The following is a 20,239-nucleotide window of genomic DNA, read 5'->3' as shown; positions in this document are numbered from 1 at the left end:
GTATTTTTTGACTATACTAGGTAAAATAAGATATATGGTGGCAAAATTCTTTGATAATTCGATCATGAGACCCATTGTAATAGGCCGATTTCTAAAGAAATCTGCCTAAAAATCGGTAATGTTCATTCTTACCATTTCAGAAGGTAAGCAAATTTATACATAAAATTGTCTACAATGAACGGAATATCTAACTGAATGGAATATAGTATAGTACCGGATATCTCAACTGGTAGAGCACTCGGTGCGATACCAACATGGTCTAGGTTCGATTCTCAGTTTGGGCTATCGATATTTTTCTCAGTTTATCTATAAATTGTCTTATTGAGAAGGTTAATTGTAAGTTTAGGTTTCACTAATTAAAAAATTGGGAATTTTCTTCCGAAAAAATCAATCCTTGCCCCCCCGAGTCGAAAAATAATTCCGGTTTTAGACCTCAAATGAGAGATTTTGAGGTTTGTCTCAGTTTGTCCTCACCATTTAAAATTTATATAAATCTGAGATGAGGTTAGTCTCATTTCGTGCGACTTTTGTCCCATTTAGGCGTACATGAGGTTAACCTTATGTCTATATTTCTTATCGATGAGACCAATATGAGGTTTGTCTCACGTATAGTTCTTGTGGATGAGACCCAGATGAGGTTAACCTCACGTATATATTGCTGATGAGTGAGACCAAACTGAGGTTTATCTCACGTATAGTTATTGTGGATGAGACCCAGATGAAGTTAAACTTACGTATTTATTTTTTATGGGCGAGACCAAAATTAACGTTTTTTTAATTTAAATTCATTTATTTATCATTAAATTACTAATCATTCATTAGAGTCGAAATATGAAAACATGTTTAATAAACCTATTTTCCAAAAGTCAATTAGTGAAAATTAGTAAATATTCGCTAATTCAAAAAGCCAATCGTACTATAAATTCCAAAAGGAAATACAGTTGGCACTCTGAATTAGCGAATATTTACTATCTACTCTCAAGTATTTACCTCAAGAGTACTTGTACTCTTCACTAGGATATTGTCCTGTTGCGAGTAGTTGACAGAGTGACCTTTTCACTCCTTTGAACGGAACATTACTTCTATTCTAACTGTCCAACTAGGAAAATGTTGCAGCGCTCTTCTGCGCCTAGCGGTGACTCCTGGTACTAATTTTTTCTTTCGCACTCTGCGTCTGCACACTTTGTTATTTTCACTCGCCTTATTTTTTCTCTGTCTCTTTATTCATTTAAATTTATTTATTTTTTTTTTACACGCATTATATTTTTTTGCGTTTATATTGCGTAATATATTACTAGGTCGAAGCAATAGTTGCTAAAAATAAGAAATATTATACTTCAATATAGGAAAAATTTCTTGTTTTAAGTATTCACAGAAATAAGTAAATAAAATACTTGAAAAAAAATTTTTTTTCTCTCAGTGTATAGAGAATACTTCAAGATCAATTGCACATAACTTTCAAGATATATAAATTTGATTAAAACATATACCAACATAAAATTTTACTAAGTTCTAAATTTTTATTAAGTTCATTTTTATTAAAAAAATGAAACATGATTTTTTCCAAGTCCCATTTATGAACGGATTTTGTCCTTAATAATAAATAAAACTAAAGTATTCTTTTTAAGTCCAAAGTATGAACGGATTTTGTCCTCAATAATAAAAGAAACTGAAATATTGTTTTTAAGTCGCAATTTTGAACGGATTTTGGCCTCATATAATCATATTCACGTTACCCTCGCGGTCCTGCAACCACCGTGGAACCACCGTGGATCCACGGTGAAACCACCACATCGTGGACCCACCGTGGAACCACTGTGGATCCACCGTGGTTTCGTGACATTTCACCACAGTTGATCCACAGTGGATCCACAGTGTATCCACGGTGAATCCACAGTGTATCCACGGTGAATCCACGACAAAACCACGGTGGATCCACAGTGGATCCACACTAGACCCATTGTGGATTCACCGTGGTTTTTCCGTGGATCCGCCGTGGATCCACCGTGGATCCACCGTGGATCCACCGTGGTTTTTCCGTGGTTTTACCGTGGTTTGACGCGAGATCTTGACATGAATTTTTCAGTTGAAATAGTGATAAATGAAGACGTTTCTAAAAATCTAACTCAAGTAAAAAAAATTTTTTCATAATTGTTTAAAAAATTTTTAAAAACAAATGCGTTATTTATAAGATAGTTGAAAACTTTTTTTTGGAAATATAATTAATAATCAAAATAATGATTTTTAAGATAAAAATCATTTCTTAAAAAAATTTTTTTGTTGCTTAAAATCGCATTTGTTAGTTAACGATTTTTTTTTGCATAATTTTTTTTTGAAGTATCAATTATCGTCGGCATTATAAATTCGTCTCTTGACACTTAAGTTTCTAGCAACAAATTATTTTGCACACGGCAACGTAATCCGCCAAAAATTTTAATAAATATAAAAAACTCCAAATAACACTTTTCACAGCTGCACAAATTTTCTACAGGAAGTTTTAATACACGAAAAAAATTCCTCTGCGGCAATTAAATTGGTTTTGTTAAATTCTATTAAACTAAAATTGATTTGGGACAACTAAATTTTATTACGTTAACATGATCTATTTTCTCAATTTTTAATAAATGATTTAATAGACTCTATTTGGTTGACATTAATAATTCTCTCTCTAAGATAATAAAATCATTTGGTTAAGTTAAGAAAATATTTATTTAATAGACAACTAAATTATTTTACAGTTCCAACAACCCCAAATATTAAAGCAACATATTATTATATCAACTCTAATAAATATAACTTAGACACAAAAAAATATATCCATTTAGAATAAATATATATATATATATATATATATATATATATATATATATATATATATATATACCTATATTTGTTCGAGATTAATGAATATATATTTAATCCTAATGATTATTGATTTAAAAAGTTATGATGCTCAGCAGCAGCAGCGGAAGTAGTTCAGTGCTCACCACTAGATCGCGCCCACCTTTTGTAGTGTCCCTGGTAAGATACTTATTTTAGAAGTTATAAATTCTGATCTTGAAGCATTCATGGAATGCGTTACCCGCTGAATGTTAGCAGAGAGGTGATAATCCATTTTTGATAGTAATACAGGGGTATCTTGTATTACACTATGACATTAATGTTTTCTTGAACTATTTTTGTCAAAGTACAAAAAATAAATTTTGAGGTGAGATCAAAATATACATACGCGCTTTCGCGCTAAGGCATGTGAAAATCGGTCTTCGGTCACTTACTATCAACCCAGCAAAGATGAATCTAGTTTATAGTAAATTTAATTTTTTAAGACTTATAGCTTTACATCGTAATTCAATTGTAGTTTCACTCTCGAATTTTTCATTTTTTTTATTTGATAGTTGGTAAAATCTATTTTTAGTTAGTGCTTATGTATTAAACGGTATAACTATACCATAAAAGTACGTTGAAAACGTACTGCAAACACGACAAAAAAAACCATAAAACCACTATGAATCCACGGTGGAAACCACCGTGGTTTCAACGTGGATCCACTGTGGAAACCACCGTAGATCCACCGTGGTTTTACCGCGGATCCACCGTGGATTTATAGTTGATTTATAGTGGTTTCACCGTGGAACCACGGTGGATAAATGTCACAAAACCACGGTGGATCCACGGTGAAACCACAGTGGATCCACGGTGGATTTATTGTGGTTTCAAGACCGCGAGGGTTGAGGGCAGAATGAGACTTAACCAATTAGTTAAGCTGTTGAGGCTTGATTGAGACTTAGCCGACAAAAACTGCCGAATGAGACCTGAATGAGTCCAAAATCCACTGTTGAGGCCAAAATCCGGAATTATTTTTCGACTCGGGCCTAATACACTTCAAGGTTGTTTTTGTCCAATTTTATTCAACTTCTGAGCTTTTAAAAACAATCCAAAAAATCTGTCTATCGGTTGACCCTGCGGGCCAGCCCCAAAACTTCCCGCTGTTTTCGAGCTCCTTGAGCTCGAATACATTGTTGTGGATACATTTTTGAGCTCTCCGAGCTCGAAAATACGTTTGTATTCCATTGTTTTCGAAAAAAACCGATTTTAGCATTTCTTTCTCTCACGATATCTCAGGAACGAATTGACCGATTTTGATGGTTGAGGTGGCAATCGACGCGTTTCAACGAATTATAAAACTGATCAAATTTCGGAATTATTGAGTTTAGCTGTTTCAAAGATATTCGTAAAAAACCGTTTTTTCCCATTTCTTTCGCCCACGATAACTCTCGTACGAATTATCCGATTGAGATGGCTAAGGCGGCAATCGACGCGTTTTAGTGAGTTCTAGAGCTGATTAGATTTTAAAGTCAATCGTTCAAGTCGTTTCTAAGAAATCAATAAAAAAAAAAAAAAAAAAAATTTTTTTTTCCGTAATTCGCCAATATTTTCGAGTCTACTTGATCAAATGATCTGAAATTTTTAGAAAAGTTGATGGCCAACATGCTCTTTCGATTGCCGCCTTAACCATCCAAATCGGTTCATTAGTTAAAAAGATATAGACCGGTCACCCACACACATACATACACACACACACACACATATATATATTAGACTGGGCCAAAAAAATTGACTATTTTTTTTTTTCATAGCTATATCGAAAATATTATTCAGGATGACAAAAAAAAAATTTCTTGAAAGTTTGAGTCCTTAATATTAATTTTAAGAGGTCTATCATCGCAATTTTTAATTTTAATTCATAATTTGATGTTTTACGTCAGAACTGCTAAAACATTGGAGTAAAAAAAATTCATTTCCACTTTTTCTTATGTAAAATTGAATTCCCTACAAAAAAGGTCTGATTGAAAATTTTCGTCAGACAAGCCGTTTCCGATTAATTGAGCTTAATAAATTGATATATTTTTTCGATTTAACATTTTTACTTTTGAATTTTGTAACTGACAAATCAAGAAATATCTAAAAAAGATCATGACAGATTCTTAAAGGAAATTTAATGCTCTACAAAAAAGGCCTCTTAACATTTTTTGCTAAATTCACTCCTTCGAAAGTTATTCAAGGTTGAATTTGAGTCAAAACGATTTCAATAACGTAAATAACTTTCGAAGGAGTGAATTTAGCAAAATATGTTAAGAGGCCTTTTTTGTAGAGCCTTAAATTTCTTTCGAAAATCTGTCATGGTCTTTATTAGATATTTATTGATTTGTCAGTTACAAAATTCAAAAGTAAAAATGTTAAATCGAAAAAATATATCAATTTGTTAAGCTTAATTAATCGGAAACGGCTTGTCTGACGAAAATTTTTAATCAGACCTTTTTTGTAGGGAATTTAATTTTACATAAGAATAATTGGAAATGAATTTTTTTTACTCGAATGTTTTAGCAGTTCTGACGTAAAACATCAAATTATGAATTAAAATTAAAAATTGCGATGATAGACCTCTTAAAATTAATTTTAAGGGCTCAAACTTTCATGAAATTTTTTTTTTGTCATTCTGAATAATATTTTCGATATAGCTATGAAAAAAAAAAATAGTCAATTTTTTTGGCCCAGTCTAATATATATATATATATATAATTTAATAACATTGATATTAAAAAATTGTCATATTATTTAATATATATATATATATATTAAATAATATGACAATTTTTTAATATCAATGTTATTAAATTTTTATTCCGTCAACTATCAATCAAACTTAAATCCCCAATACTTAAAAAATGTTCAAAGGTTTCGGCAGCAATTTAAAAGTATAAAGTATCATTTTGATTATTTGAGGTAAGTAATGCCATAAACGTTTCTTAATTGTAAGTGTATAACAGACTAGAGGATCAGACTACAAACCATCGATAACCAAAGTTAAGCAGCATCGGCGTGGGACATTAATTGGATGGGTGACCTCGTAGTAAAATAATTGTCGATGGTTAATAATTTTTTTTTTTTTTTTTTATTTAATTTTAACCGACAGTGATATTGATGAAGACAATAAATCCTAATTAAACTACTTAATTAATAATTTACAGATATTCTAAATGAGATTCTAAAAATGACTATATTCGTTCATGCATGATTATACATAATCATATATGATCATGTATAAACATATCTGACTATATATAATTAGACCTGGCCAATTTTTGGATCTGATCATATATAGACAATTATGCATGATCATATATGATTAGGTAAAATCTTTTTTCATCGGGAATTTCGTTTAAATATGGTAGAAGCAACATCATAAACGGAACCTCCATCACTAATAAATGTTGCAATCATTTAGTATTACATCAAATTTTTAATTATTTATCAATCCTAAATCATTTTTTATAATTCACAAATTAAAAAACTTGAAATCAGTTTGATCCTATGCGTCACCTCTAAAACATCCCGCTGTTTTTGAGTACTTGGAGCTCAATAATATTTTTCCACACAAGCATTTTCAAACTGTTTGAGTTAAAAAAAGTTAAGCCATTGATTGGGCTACGAAAATTCGATAAAATTAAACGTAATAAAAAAAATCGTTTTCCGTTCCATTTTGATCCAATTTAAAACTTCTTTTACTCTTTATTTCAATTACTTACATTTATTTCTGACAAACCTTGCATTTTATAAACAATAATCGTAAAAAAAAATACACGAATTCGATGTTTTTGTTTACATATTATTTTTGTGACATGTAACCTCAAAATTTTTAGTTATTTCAATAATTTATCTTTATTATTAATTAAAATTGTAATTATAAGTGCCAAAATCCGGCATCATCGTGGTTCTCAGCTTTTTGATGGTACTATAGTCGTGAAAAAATAATACAGTAGATTTTACGATACACGTGAGGTTCGCCTCTTCAATTCCACTACTTAACAAAACTTAATATTTTTTTTTTAATTTTTAGAATAAAAAGAGGAGAATAGCTCAACTAGAAATGATTTACTGAGTATCCCTGCAAAATTTCAAATTTCTCCATCGATTATTTCGGCTGAAAAATTGCATACATTAATATCAGTATCAATCGGTTATAAAAGACCCTCCAACATCTGCTTAAGAGTTATTACTTTTTCCAAATTATTTTTGATTATTTGAATTTTCGTAGTGTAAAACAAGGCAACTTTTTCTCGGGCTCTTTGAGCTAGAAAAACCCGATGCAGTAATGAATATTTTTGAACTCAAAAGTGTATTCACAGTAACATTTTCGAGCTCTTCGAGCTTGAAAAAAGCGAGAAGTTTTAAGGCTGGCCTGCAGGGTCAAAAGTTTTCCAGATTTTTATTTTTAAGTCATTTTTGCTCAGGGAAATGTTTTTTACTATTGAATGAGCAAATGAGTTGTGCACATTTGAATTTTCCAACTTTTTTACAATTCAAAACTAATTCATTAAAACTGGAAGAAATAAATAGCGAGATCGAGGATTTACAAAGGGGCGAAATTGCGATGAAAGATGAAGTTTGCGGGAAGCGAAAGACCTATTGCTTCAAGAGATTGGGGTTTTTTCATGCTCTTTATTGCCGATGCCTTGAACAATCCGCACACCACCAAGATTACAGAATATAAAAAAGTGAATCAGCAAATCGCCAGTGCGAAAAGACATGTTTTCGGACCATGAGATTTCCATGTGTTCAAATAATTTTTTTTTCTTTTTAAACACGAAAATATTTACATTTCATTAATGCAATATATTTGTTCAATATTAAATAATTTAATTACTTAGCTATTGTCCCTGACGGAACGATATCAATCCAGAATCAAATTGTTGAAGTTACAACCTCAATCGCGCATTCGATTGGCGTATAAAAGGTGGATCACATGTATCTACGGAGGAACAAAATATGCGCCCATGCGTATCTTAGCGGTGGATTCTGGAACTACTAAATATTTATTGCGCATCAACTACACTGCTATGCTTAGGAAAAGGGCAGTGAGTTCAATTACTGTCTTTCTATCTTACCAATGTTAATTTAACATTCGTTAAATAGAAAAGCAGTGAGTGAAGTTACTGCCCTTTTCCTAAGCACCAGTACATTTTAGACACTCAATTAATTTTTTCCGTCTGTTTGAAAATAATTATTTTTATTGTTCTTCATTTGTTTAATTTTACAAAAACGAACAATAACTATAAAAAGTAAAAAAATTAAATAAAATGTCTAACAATAAAATAAAAATATTGATAACAATAAAAATTATTATTTCAATTATTTATAAGCAGACGAAAAGAATTATTTAAATTTACATAAATATGGGAAAAAAAAGTTTATTCCACCGATTCAACATAATCTTCATCACGTTTTAAAATAAAGCTCTAAATGTTAGTGAGCACTTTCGATTGCCGCCGTACTTTCAAATCAGTCTATTCGTTTTAGTATCTAGAATTTCAGTGGCCATTCAAATAAAAAAGACACCAGTACTGACATCTAGAAGTCGTGAGAAAAAAAAAAATCGTGTAGTGTCGTGGGACACCAGATAGGAACGAAGTTCCTGATTACACGGGAAAAAATGCTGGAGTAGAATTTACCACACCAAACTAGTAAAAATTTTACTACACTTTGTGGTCGCCGCAATGACAACTGTAGTAACATAAGCCACAGTGTGCGTGATATTTTACTACTATAGGAGTTCTGTTTACTACTGTAATGTGGTAAAACTTTGTAGTTTCCACAACTACTTAATGTAGTATAAAATACTTATTTTGTGGTTTTGGGAACCACACAATTTTATATGAATTGGTATCTGTTACTATTTTTGGAGTATACAATACCAGATTACTTGTACAATCTACTCCAATATGTGGTAAAATGATTGAAAGAAGAAAATAACAGCGCCACCTATAACTTTTTTACTCCATTCTGTGGGTATTCTCAACTTGTGTCATTGTATTTATTATTATAAATAATATTATAAAACATTATAAATAATAATATATATAATTAAAAATATTTATATACATAATTAAAAATCGAGGCGTGCAATTATAATTTACAAAATTAAAAAAAAATATATATATAACAAATATAATACAAAAAAATTTGTTTTGTATTACCTGTCATTCTTCCTTTTGCTTACCTCACCTACAACTTCTATTAAATTTTATTTCTATGCTCTTATCAGTGAATCGTGATTTTAATGCAATTTTTCTAATCATTGCCTATTGAGTATTTGTTATTTATTAGAATTATAACTTTTAAATCGATGTTTTTTATATTTTCTATTAATAAAAATTAATACTTAATTATTCTAAGTTTATGCTTATACGAGAATTTATTAATTACAAATATATTTTTAAAATTATCATTATCGGGTATTGATAAAAAGTAGGCTTTTGAAATTTAAGTCCTTATTATTTTAAGTTATTCATTAATAAATTCATTTTTATATCATTTTAATTTGATATACTGTAAGTCTGAAGAATCTAAGATTAATTTTTACATTTTTATAACGTTTTCAATATCATAAAAACTAATGATCGTTATCTAACAGATATTTAATTAATACATTACGAATAAAATATATTCTACTATGTTGTGGAGTAAAATGAACCACAGTGGTTATTTAATGCTAGTTCTTATTACTACTTACTGTAGTAAATGGTACTACAGGTTGTGTACCACAGTGTACTAGTAACTGTTACTAAACGTGTAGTTATCCTATATATTACTAGTCAGTGTAGTAAATGGAACTCCATTTGTAGTAAATTTAACTACACATTTTTTTCCGTGTATACATAGTGTATAGCCAGAGTTGCAAATAGCGCATTAAATTTATAATTGCATTAGTGTTTCAATTAAATTTTTTTTTATATTTCATAATCCAATAACAACAAATTAAAAATGATTTTGTAATTTTCTAATTGAATAACTAAATCTACGTTAATCTAACTTAATTTTTAAATCTACGTTTTCAAATAAAACATTAAATAAAAAATTTCAATTCGGAAAACCAGATTAAAAAATTTCTTTCTAATCTCTAATTCCATATCTAATAATTGAAAAGTCAATCAAAAATTTTAATTAGCCGTAGCTAAAGGGGATTAGAAAATTACATTCTGTTTCTAAATTTTCTATTTTCGAATAAAAAAATTAAATAAAATATTTTTAATTCTGAACATCGTATTGTGTTAGTTTAATTTTAAATTCTCTGCTTACGCTGAAAATTATTCAAAAAATTTAATGCTCAAATGTCTTAACTATGCATGATCTTCTTAATTCAAATTCTATTATATCTGACGATCAACAGTAAGTTTAAAAATATTCAAACTTGAAGATCAAGTAAAACAGTATTCTTTCCTGTTATAAGCGCTGTCAAATTTTTTGTCTTGATTACTTATTTGATTGCCTACCGAATCTGAATTAAAAAATAATTTTCAATTTTTGATCCCATGTGTTTGAATTAATAAGTAATTTTTTAATTTTTAATCCCACGTATCTGAATTAGAATTAATTTTTGAAATTTTAGACCCACGTGTCAATTTAAAAACTACTTTTTTTAAATTTCAATTTCACTTCTCTTATTAAAAATTGGTTTTTCGATTCTTAATCCCACGTGTTTATATTTAAATTAATTTTTCAATTTTTCAATTCAAGTTGTTCAATTAAAAATTAACTTTGTAATTTTAATCGATGTAATTTCAATTACGGATTGAAAATTCAATTTTTGATTGCAAATATTCTCATTAAAGAATTCGCAATCCTGTGTATAGCCTCCCTGCGTTTAGCGTAGTAGTAGTGCAGAGAGAAGTCTTCTCTCTGAGTAGTGATCAGATGGTTCCACTTTTGACCACCAGATGGTGTAATTTTCGAATCATAATAATAATAGCAAACGGCAATAATAATAACAGTCATCCCACAGACTATATACATTAGACAGTGTATAGCCACCATACATAGACTATACATAAAAAGGTTACGATTTTTGGACCTCGCGTTACGGACGTTTTTTGCCGGCTAGGGTACCCTTCCACAACGCGCCATAAGGAACTTCGTTCAAAAAAAAAAATGAAATAAACGCAATTCAACGTAAACGTTGGCAAAATTTAGTTCTCACCAAAGTTTGGAAGCGGATGAACGCACATAGTGGAAAATAATTTATTCAGTATTTTTCTCCTTTTTTCCCTTTAGAAGAATATATCCGGGACTATTTTTTTATCGTCAAATTGGGTATTATTAAGAGCCTAAACCTTTCATTGACTCTATACACAAAGAAAAAAATTATTCAAGTCATTACTAAATGTTATTTTTTGGGTGAACAATATAACCTTGACAGAATAAAGTCCCTCGTGTTGACTGTATATTCATTTATTCTATAAAATAAGATAATCTATAATGGTTTTTTTAACTTCCCGCTAAGAAAGTTGAAAATTTTCAAAAATTCGGGAAGTTATTGGTTTCGGTCCGATTTTCGGAAACCGAGTTTTCATCAGATGTCGACGTTTTAAGGTCCTAGGAAGCAAGTCTGACCATTTTCAGGATGATGCCTGAGTGTCTCTATGCATAGACAAGCGTCAGACAATAACGCTGATCTTTTAATTTTTTATTAGCTTAGATGGTCATCATTGTTTAGACTGATAGTAACTATTACCATCAGGTTATTAAGAATTACGATTTTTTATAATAGTAGTAATTATTTAAGACAATGAAAGTTATAATTTCTAGTTATCATAAATAATTGTAAATTTTACCATATAGTTGGTAGATACTACCATTCAAATTGTTTATTTAATAATTTAAGTGATATTATCAATCATATAATTTAGTTTAAAAATTGTACTATAACTTGATGGTAGCTTTTACCATAAAATTCTCTCCATGTAGGGAAAAAGGAGAATATAACCATATTTTATAGGAATTTTAGCCATATATTATAGGAATATCTTCCATATTGCCATTGGAAAAATTTCCATGTAGAGATGGAAAAATTTCTCTGTTAACATTTTGCTGAAATTCCTTTATTGACATGGGTATTTTTACTATGTCAGTATAGGAATTTTTCTCATGTTACTGGAGTAATTTCTTCTATATTGACATGGGAATTTTTCCCATGTTGACAAGGAAAAAAATTCCTCTGTTAACATAATAAAAATTCCTATGTTGACATAGTAAAAATTTCCATGTTGGCATGGGAATAATTTCCATGTCAACATAGGAAAAATTGCTATGTTGCACGGAAAAAGTCCACAAGAAGCTAAAACCACTAAAATACCAAATATTTTGGTTATTTTTATCATTTAGGCCTTATTAAAGCAAAAAAATAGGGATGTGTGAAGGCTTTAAGATTTACGAAAATAGAATTTCAAAGTTTCCGAAAATATTTTTTGTAATTCAATTAAAATTTTTTTGTAGTACCTACCAATGAACAAATGTTTTTATAAATTCGATTAATATTTCGAGTACGTAAAAATCAATTACATCGTGTTTTCGACGGTATATATAATCATCAATTCAATGAATTAATTTTGATTTTAATCTTTCATTTTTAAATACATGGGAATTTCTACTTTGTTAACATGGGAATAATTTCCATGTTAACATAGGAAATGTTCCCATGTTGACAGTGAAGAATTTCCTATGTTATTAAAGGAATTCCAGCAATGTTAATACAGGAATTTTTTCAATGTCAACATAGGAATTGTTACTATATTACACACTTATTTTTCCAATGTTGATATAGGAAAATTTACATTGTCAATATAGGAATAATTCCTATGTAACAAAGCAAAATTTACCATGTAACATAGTGACAATTCACATGTTGACATAGTAAAATTTACAATGCCAACAAAGAAATTTTCTCCAAGTAAAATTGGAAAAATTCCCAGTTTACTCTGCGTGTAGCAAATGAGTATTATGTAGGAATGATTATCAAAATTAGTGTGGATGTCATTCTAATAATCAATATTTAAAAAAAAATTGTTACCATAAGACATGGTAACCATTTCTATAATACATTATAACTGTTCTCATAAATTTCTCTCCGTGTAATTCTTTGGTTTTTAATCGCACTCAACAATGATTGATTATTTCGCGATTAATCATGAAAATAATAAATAATTTATTTATCCCAAAGTTGAAACTATAATCTCATACAATCTAAGGTAAAACTTATATTCGGCATTTAAATATGTCGATGAACTATGGTCTATTAGTTTTTCTGTCTCAACGAATCTACGGAATGTTTCCATTTCATCACTCTTTACATCTTTATCATACTCGTCTTTGTTATAGAGATAATTGCCTAACATCCCGACTAGAATTCCTTCCTGATTTGCCTGAAGTACCATAAGGAGCTTATCAGGTTGATATAAGGTTTGCCTTATTAAGGCAAACCTGACAAGTTCCTTGTCAGGACCTCATCGGGATATCCTTATTCAAAAAAAAGTTATTTGCCATCAGGTCAACCTGACGAGTTCCTGATCAGGACCCCATCAGGATATTCCTATTCAAAAAAAAATTTATTTGCCATCGGGTCAGCCTGACGAATTCCTGATCAGGACCTCGTCAGGATATCCTTATTCAAAAAAAAGTTATTTGCCATCGGGTCAACCTGACAAGTTCCTGATTAGGACCTTGTCAGGATATCTCTATTAAAAGAAAAGTTATTTGCCATCGGGTCAACCTGACAAGTTTCCGATTAGGACCTCGTCAGAATATCTCTATTAACAAAAAAGTTATTTGCCATCGGATCAACCTGACAAGTTCCTGATCAGGACCTTATCTGGATATCCTTATTCAAAAAAAAAGTTATCCCATCCCTTCAAATATTTCATTTACAGGCTAAAAATTTAAAAAAGTACAAAAGAATATTATATAAAAATCACGTCAATCATTGTAGCACAGATTTTTTACTTCTTTATCACTTATTCTTTGACATCATAATGAATATTATATTTACACTTTCAAGATCACATGTGTATGTCAGCCCAGTGGATAGCATCGAGGACTTTGAATCGAAAGAACGCAGGTACCAGCCCAGCAGTTATCGGGATTTTTTCATCAATAAAAAATATGTTTACTTTCTCTAATCAATGCTCTCAATACAATAGATAACATTCTCGATCGAATTAAAATTCTCTTATTTTTTTTTGCAATTTAATATTTTTTTAAAAATAATTACTAATAAGGTAATCCTGATAAGGATTTGATGAGGATATCCTGGTAAGGACCTGATAAGGCAATCCTGATAAGGACGTGATGAGGATATCCTGGTAAGGTCCTGATAAGGCAATTCTGATAAGGACCTCATGGGTCTTAAGCGTTTCATCCATATCAGGATCCTCGTCAGGATACCCTGATCGGGACCTTATTTGAAATAAGGTTAACCCGATAAGGACCTCGTCAGGCCCTTATGAAAAATTCTAGTCGGGCAGACGCGTGACATTAGCAACAAGACTATCAATACCCTCAATCTTTGTATCGACAATATGATTTAATTTTGGCAACAGCTTGGCGATGACAGGATAACATTTTTCTTTATAGAATTCGGCTGCTCCATCTTCTTCTATATGATAAGCGTATAAAACAAAAAATCTTGCGTAGTATTGAGTATAATATAAATGTTGACTATCATAGGTTTTTGGATCGAAATTTTCAAACATTTCATTATAAACGTAGCTAATTAATTTGTCAAAATAAGCTTTGTAATTTTTGTTTTTATTATCATTTGTATAGTGATTTAATAAGCTACAAGCAAAGTCAGATTCGTTTTCCATCGTAGGTAAATTATCAGAGAAAAGATTATCCTCAACAAGGGTTTGACATTGCCTCATGTTTCAAAGATTACCCGGGAAAAAATGATCAGGCCTGACCATGCCTGTTCATGTATGATCAGGCCTGACCATGCCTGTTCATGTATGATCAGGCCTGAAATTAGACATGATCAGGCCTGATCATACCTGTCCATGCCTGTTCGTGTCTGAGGCGTTAAATACGCTCAGGTCTGGTCATGCCTGACCATGCCTGTTCATGTCTGTTCATGTCTGAAGCGTTATATGCGTTCAGGACTAATCATACCTGTCCATGCCTGTTCAGGCCTGTTCATGCCTGACCATGCCTGTTCATGTCTGTTCATGTCTGAAGCGTTGAATAAGCTCAGGCCTGATCAGGCCTGTTCATGCCTAGTTATGTCTGTTCATATCTGTTCATAGATATAAAATTTTTTTGACCAAGAATCTATCACGTATAACCCGGAAAAAAAGGATCAGACCTGATCAGACATGAACAGGCATGAGTCTTAAGACTTTCAGTACTTGAAGTTCGTATGAGACCTATTTTTCAACTCAATTTCTTAGGTCAACAGGTAACGAGGCGAACTTTCGAGCGCAAGGTCCACGGTTCGAATCCTAGACACTCCCATATTTTTTATTTTTTTTTCATTCTTATAGAAATAATTATATATAATTGTATATAGTTATGCATAATTATATATAATTACATAGGACCATTTTTTATATATAATTGTTTTACCAGAATGGGCATGAACAGACCTGATCAGACCTGAATATGCCTGATCAGGCTTGGTCAGGCATGGTCATTTTTCATGTCTGATCAGGCCTGAAGACTCATGCCTGCTCATGTCTGATCAGGCCTGAACATTTTTTCCCGGGTACTAAGTAAAGATGTAGCTGATTTCACTTCATTTTTAAATGTTTCTACTCCTTTTTCTTCTGACTGTGGATTTTGCTGTTTCATTTTTTCTTTTAGGGTTTTTATTTTTCTATCATTCTCTTCTAACTGTGTTTTTAGCTGTTGCACTTCTCTGCTTTTAATTGTTACCTCAACGCTTTTTTGTAGTAATAGTGTTTGTACTAATAGTGTTTGTAGCTGTTCTATTTCTTCGGATTTGAGTGTTATCTCGTCATTTTTTTCTATTTTTTATTTTAATTGTTTTTCTAGTATATAGCCGTAGTAACGGCTTTTTACACTTTTTGCCTTTATATTGCAACTGCTTTACTTTTTATTTCTGCCTTCATTGTGCGGCTGTGGCCCGACTTGTGCTTATACTGTACTGCATCATTACGGTGATGCCCTACAACCTCCCTTGTGCAATGGAGGTGTAGTGGCGTAGGGAAACCACAGAGAAAACCTATCCAGTACAGTTTCGGTTTGGGTGAAGCTCCAGTGATCGATAAAATTCCCATTTTACCGATCACTGGATCTTCATCCCGCGCCTAACGGTCAGAGACCTTCGTTCAAACCCAACGCGTGGCTAAACGGTCACCCAGCCAAGTAGTGGCCATGCTCAATGCTACTTAACTTCGGTGATCGCCCGAGCCACGCGCGTGCCGAACGGCTGCCTCAGCCGCTTGTCATTTTTCTCTAATAATTGTGATTGTAACTGATGCAATTGCGCCTTTTTTGTTTTCAAGTCTTCCATGGTTAGAATATTATTTGTGTTTTATTTACTTTTATTGTAAGCGTGATTGTGTTCTAATAGAATTATCAAATGATTTGAGTACTTTGTTGTATCGCTGTGGCGCATTTATCAAATGTACTTTGAATAATGACGCGCTCACTGACATAAGTAATGAGTGCTCTTTGGCAGAAGCTATCATAAGATTAGTTATCAATGAATTACCACTCAAATGTGTGTAATATATTTTAGCAGTAACAATTATGAGACCTATAAAATTCAAAATCAAACTGATTATGATTAATAATTTTATTTGAATAAGTGAAATATATATAAGTGAATATTCACTAATGCGGAGTGCTAATCAAACCACTTTTTGGAATTAGTGGTTCGATTTGCACATCGAATTAATGAATATTCAATTATTTTCACTAATTCATCTTTAGAGAGTACACGGAGAGAAATTAATTATCCTACACTGATAGAAGGATTTTTTTGTATTTAAAAAGATTTGTTAATATTTAATAAATAATTTATTAGAGGATAGGTCCTTAACAAATATTTATTAACAGTTAATAAATCATTTATTAGCAGCGATTTTTTTGTGCTAACCAAATATTTATTACTATTTAACAAATAATTTATTAACATATAAAAAATGATTTATTAATATTTAATAGTTCATTTATTAGTATTTACACACTGGATTATTAATATTTAAAAAATTCCTCTTATTATTTTTAGAAAAGTTTTACATTAATCTTCTCGTGATGGGAAATCTGTAAATAAAATAAAATTATTTATCAATAATAAAATTATTTGAAATAATTTTTTGAGAATAATGAATTGAATTTAAAAAAATAAATAGTTGTAAAATATAAAAGAAACCTACATATTCATTATATTTTTTATTTAAACGAAGTCGTAAACAAACACTAGGGATTACTTCTTTTTGGGTCTCTTCTCGAGTTTTAGTAAGGAATTCACCAAGGATTTCAAAGTCAGTTATATGGTTTACTAGAGTGGGAATACAAAAGTAAATTCATAAATTTAGTGTTAATTTTAGAAACGGAATATAAAAAATAAAATAGGATGACAAGACAATGAATAGGTTAAGTACTGATGCTACTGAATATACCTTATATATAACTGTCAACTTACCACAAAAAATCGAGTATAACTCACTTAAATCCCACGATTGTAGCAAAGCTTCCATTTTATTAATTGTTTTTAAGTATAGCCATCTATCAACACCGACCACCAACAAAATATTTTTTAACTATTAACAAATCTTATTTGGTGGAAATAAATATTTTTTTTTAATATATTAAAGCTTCTTAATAGTTACAAAAATTTTGTTCTCATAAAAAATAGATTTTGTTAATACTAACGAATATTGTTAATAGTAAAAAAATATTTTTTCCACCCAAAAAAATATCTGAAAAAGATTTTAATAAATTGATTTATTAAATACAAACAAATCCTTCTATCAGTGTATTTAACATACAAAATTTTTAATTTTCACTATTTAAAATGGTAATAAAATTTTTCACCGGTAAAATAATTAGTGTTACCATTGAAAATGATAACAATTACAATTGATAATGGTAACGGTTACTATCGAAGATGCTAATTGCAATTATTAAAAATTATAATTGTTACAATCGAAGATGGTAACTATTACCGTGTGAGTGTGTGCATGTCTGCGCAGGTGTGTGTGTGCATGGATTTCAAAAACTTGAATAATTCCCCTTTAACGACTAGCCATTACTTTATCGAAAAAAAAATTTTTCCTTTCGTCACATGAATTTAAAAATGCAACAAAAAAAGGGCTTTTGGTGTTTTTTTGGAAAATCAAGTTCTGGATCGAAAATATTGTGGAAACCAATAATGTTAAGTGTGCCTTTTACAGTTTAATATGTCCACAAAAACCCTACAAAGAGCCAGATTAATCCAGCCAGCTGTTTTTTTGTTTCACTCGATCGAATTTTTGAAAAAATTAAAGGATCACGTTTTTTGCTCTGAAAAGCTCATAATCTTTAACAAAATGAGAAAAAAAAATTTTCTGAGCTTTGTCCACATTTTTATTGCAGTCCAGGTAGGAATCGCCAAGGCTGACCATAGGCCGAGCCTTGGCCCTGTTGTCACTTGCCAAGCTTCGGCAGCTGACCATTGGCCCAAGCCTCGGCCAGGGCTTGGGCCAATGGTTTGATTACGTTAAGCCAAGTCTTGGCAGCTAACCATTGGCCCAAGTCTAGGCCGAGGCTTGGTCCAATGGTTTCGTTTAATTAAGCCGAGCCTTGGGTGGTGACCATTGGCCCGAGCCTCGGCCAGGGCCAGGCCCTATGTTTTGATTTTTGTTAAATCGAGTCTTGGGTAGTGACCATTGGCCCGAGCCTCGGCCAGGGCCAGGCCTGATAGTTTAATTTTGGTTAAATCGAGCCTTGGCCGCTGACCATTGGCCCAAGGATCGGTCGAGGCTGGGTCCGATAGTTTAATTTTTGTCAAGCCGAGCCTTGGCAGCTGACCATTGGCCAATGCCTCAGCATGGGTTAAATTTTTATTTAATATTAAAATTATCAACTTTACATGTATCTTTATATATGTATATAGAAAAGACCAGGGCATAACGGTCTACCGAGTATACGATTAATATCAAGAGTTGAAATTTTCAAAAAAGTAAAATTGTTTGATATACAATAATTTTCATTTAATTAGTTATTGCTATGTATAAAACTTTAGTTAACATGAAATTTTTATTTTCGGCGGGCGAAATGGGGTATCCTTTAAAAAAGTGGAAAAAAAAAATTTCTGAAAGTTGATCAAATTTCATTAAATTCAAATTTTTTATATGTAATATACATAAAGAAAAATTACATTTCACATCATTGGTGGATACAAAGGCAAAAAAAAAATTTTTTTGTGGGGCAGAGAGGCCCCCCTCCAATAAATGATAATTTTTTTTTTTATTAAATTGTTTTCATCATTAAGAATGTATTTCTTTCTCTTGACAATTATTTTTGGTTTTATAATACTCAAAAAAATTTTTTTAGGTGTAATAAATCGTTTCCCCTCGATTAGCTTAATTACTAATTGTTATGTAATAAAAAAAAACAATTCCATATTTTTTATTTGTCATTATTGTGAACCCAAAAAACGTGTTTTTTGATTTTTTAGACTACAGATTATTTTGCATTATTTCAAAAATTTTATCAATAAAAAAATAAAATATTATTTTCGAATATTTTTAGTGGCCGAATTTGCCACAGCTATAGAGAATCAGCCGAAAAATGAATTAATATATTACATTTTTTTTAATTTGACGATAAAAATATGAAAGAATCATTTATTCAGAATTTTTGGATGATCCATTTTGCCCCAGGTGTCATGCGTAGTGCTAAAAATGCGCAAATATATCGGATTTATAGCAATTAGACGAAAAAAAACATTTTTTTTTTTAATATTTTGGGGGTACTCCGTTTTGCCTACCCTACCCCCTTTTGCCCCCCCCCCCTTCCCTAGTAGTGCTAATAAAAATATGTCATTACTCATCAGACAATTTTGTTCATTAAATAAAACTACAGTTCACCTCATCTTTACGATTTAATATTTTTGAATTAAATTGTATTTAAATAATTAACAAGCAAAAAAATCATGATTATTTGGACATCAGATTTAGCACAGTGGATAGCGTCCCGGCCTAGTAATCAGAAGGATCTCAGTTCGAACCCCGGTAGCCCCCAAATAATTTTATTCGTTATTTCCCATTAATTCAGTAATTAGTTAATTACACTCCAATGTAATGTCGATAAAAGTGTGATCAAACTTTTTTTTAATTATATTTATTAATTTAAATAATAATATTTTAGATCGAGCATTGGGTGAGCCTTAGATTTTTTGCTA

General features: G+C 30.8%; 1 long non-coding RNA gene across 1 annotated transcript; it reads right to left on the bottom strand.

Moving 5' to 3' along the window:
- Window positions 1-17,022: 17,022 nt before the first annotated feature.
- On the bottom strand, window positions 17,023-17,666 carry LOC130665681 (uncharacterized). Its single transcript, XR_008989570.1, has 3 exons — window positions 17,498-17,666; window positions 17,229-17,353; window positions 17,023-17,115 (listed from the first exon to the last, which is right to left on the bottom strand). It is a non-coding gene; the product is annotated as an uncharacterized LOC130665681 (long non-coding RNA).
- Between the last annotated feature and the right edge of the window lie 2,573 nt (window positions 17,667-20,239).

Source organism: Microplitis mediator, chromosome 3 (genome assembly GCF_029852145.1).
Source record: "Microplitis mediator isolate UGA2020A chromosome 3, iyMicMedi2.1, whole genome shotgun sequence".
In the NCBI taxonomy this organism is placed as follows: Eukaryota; Metazoa; Arthropoda; class Insecta; order Hymenoptera; family Braconidae; genus Microplitis; species Microplitis mediator.
The sequence above is the reverse complement of the archived record's forward strand: the minus strand, read 5'-3'. Positions and strand labels throughout refer to the sequence as shown.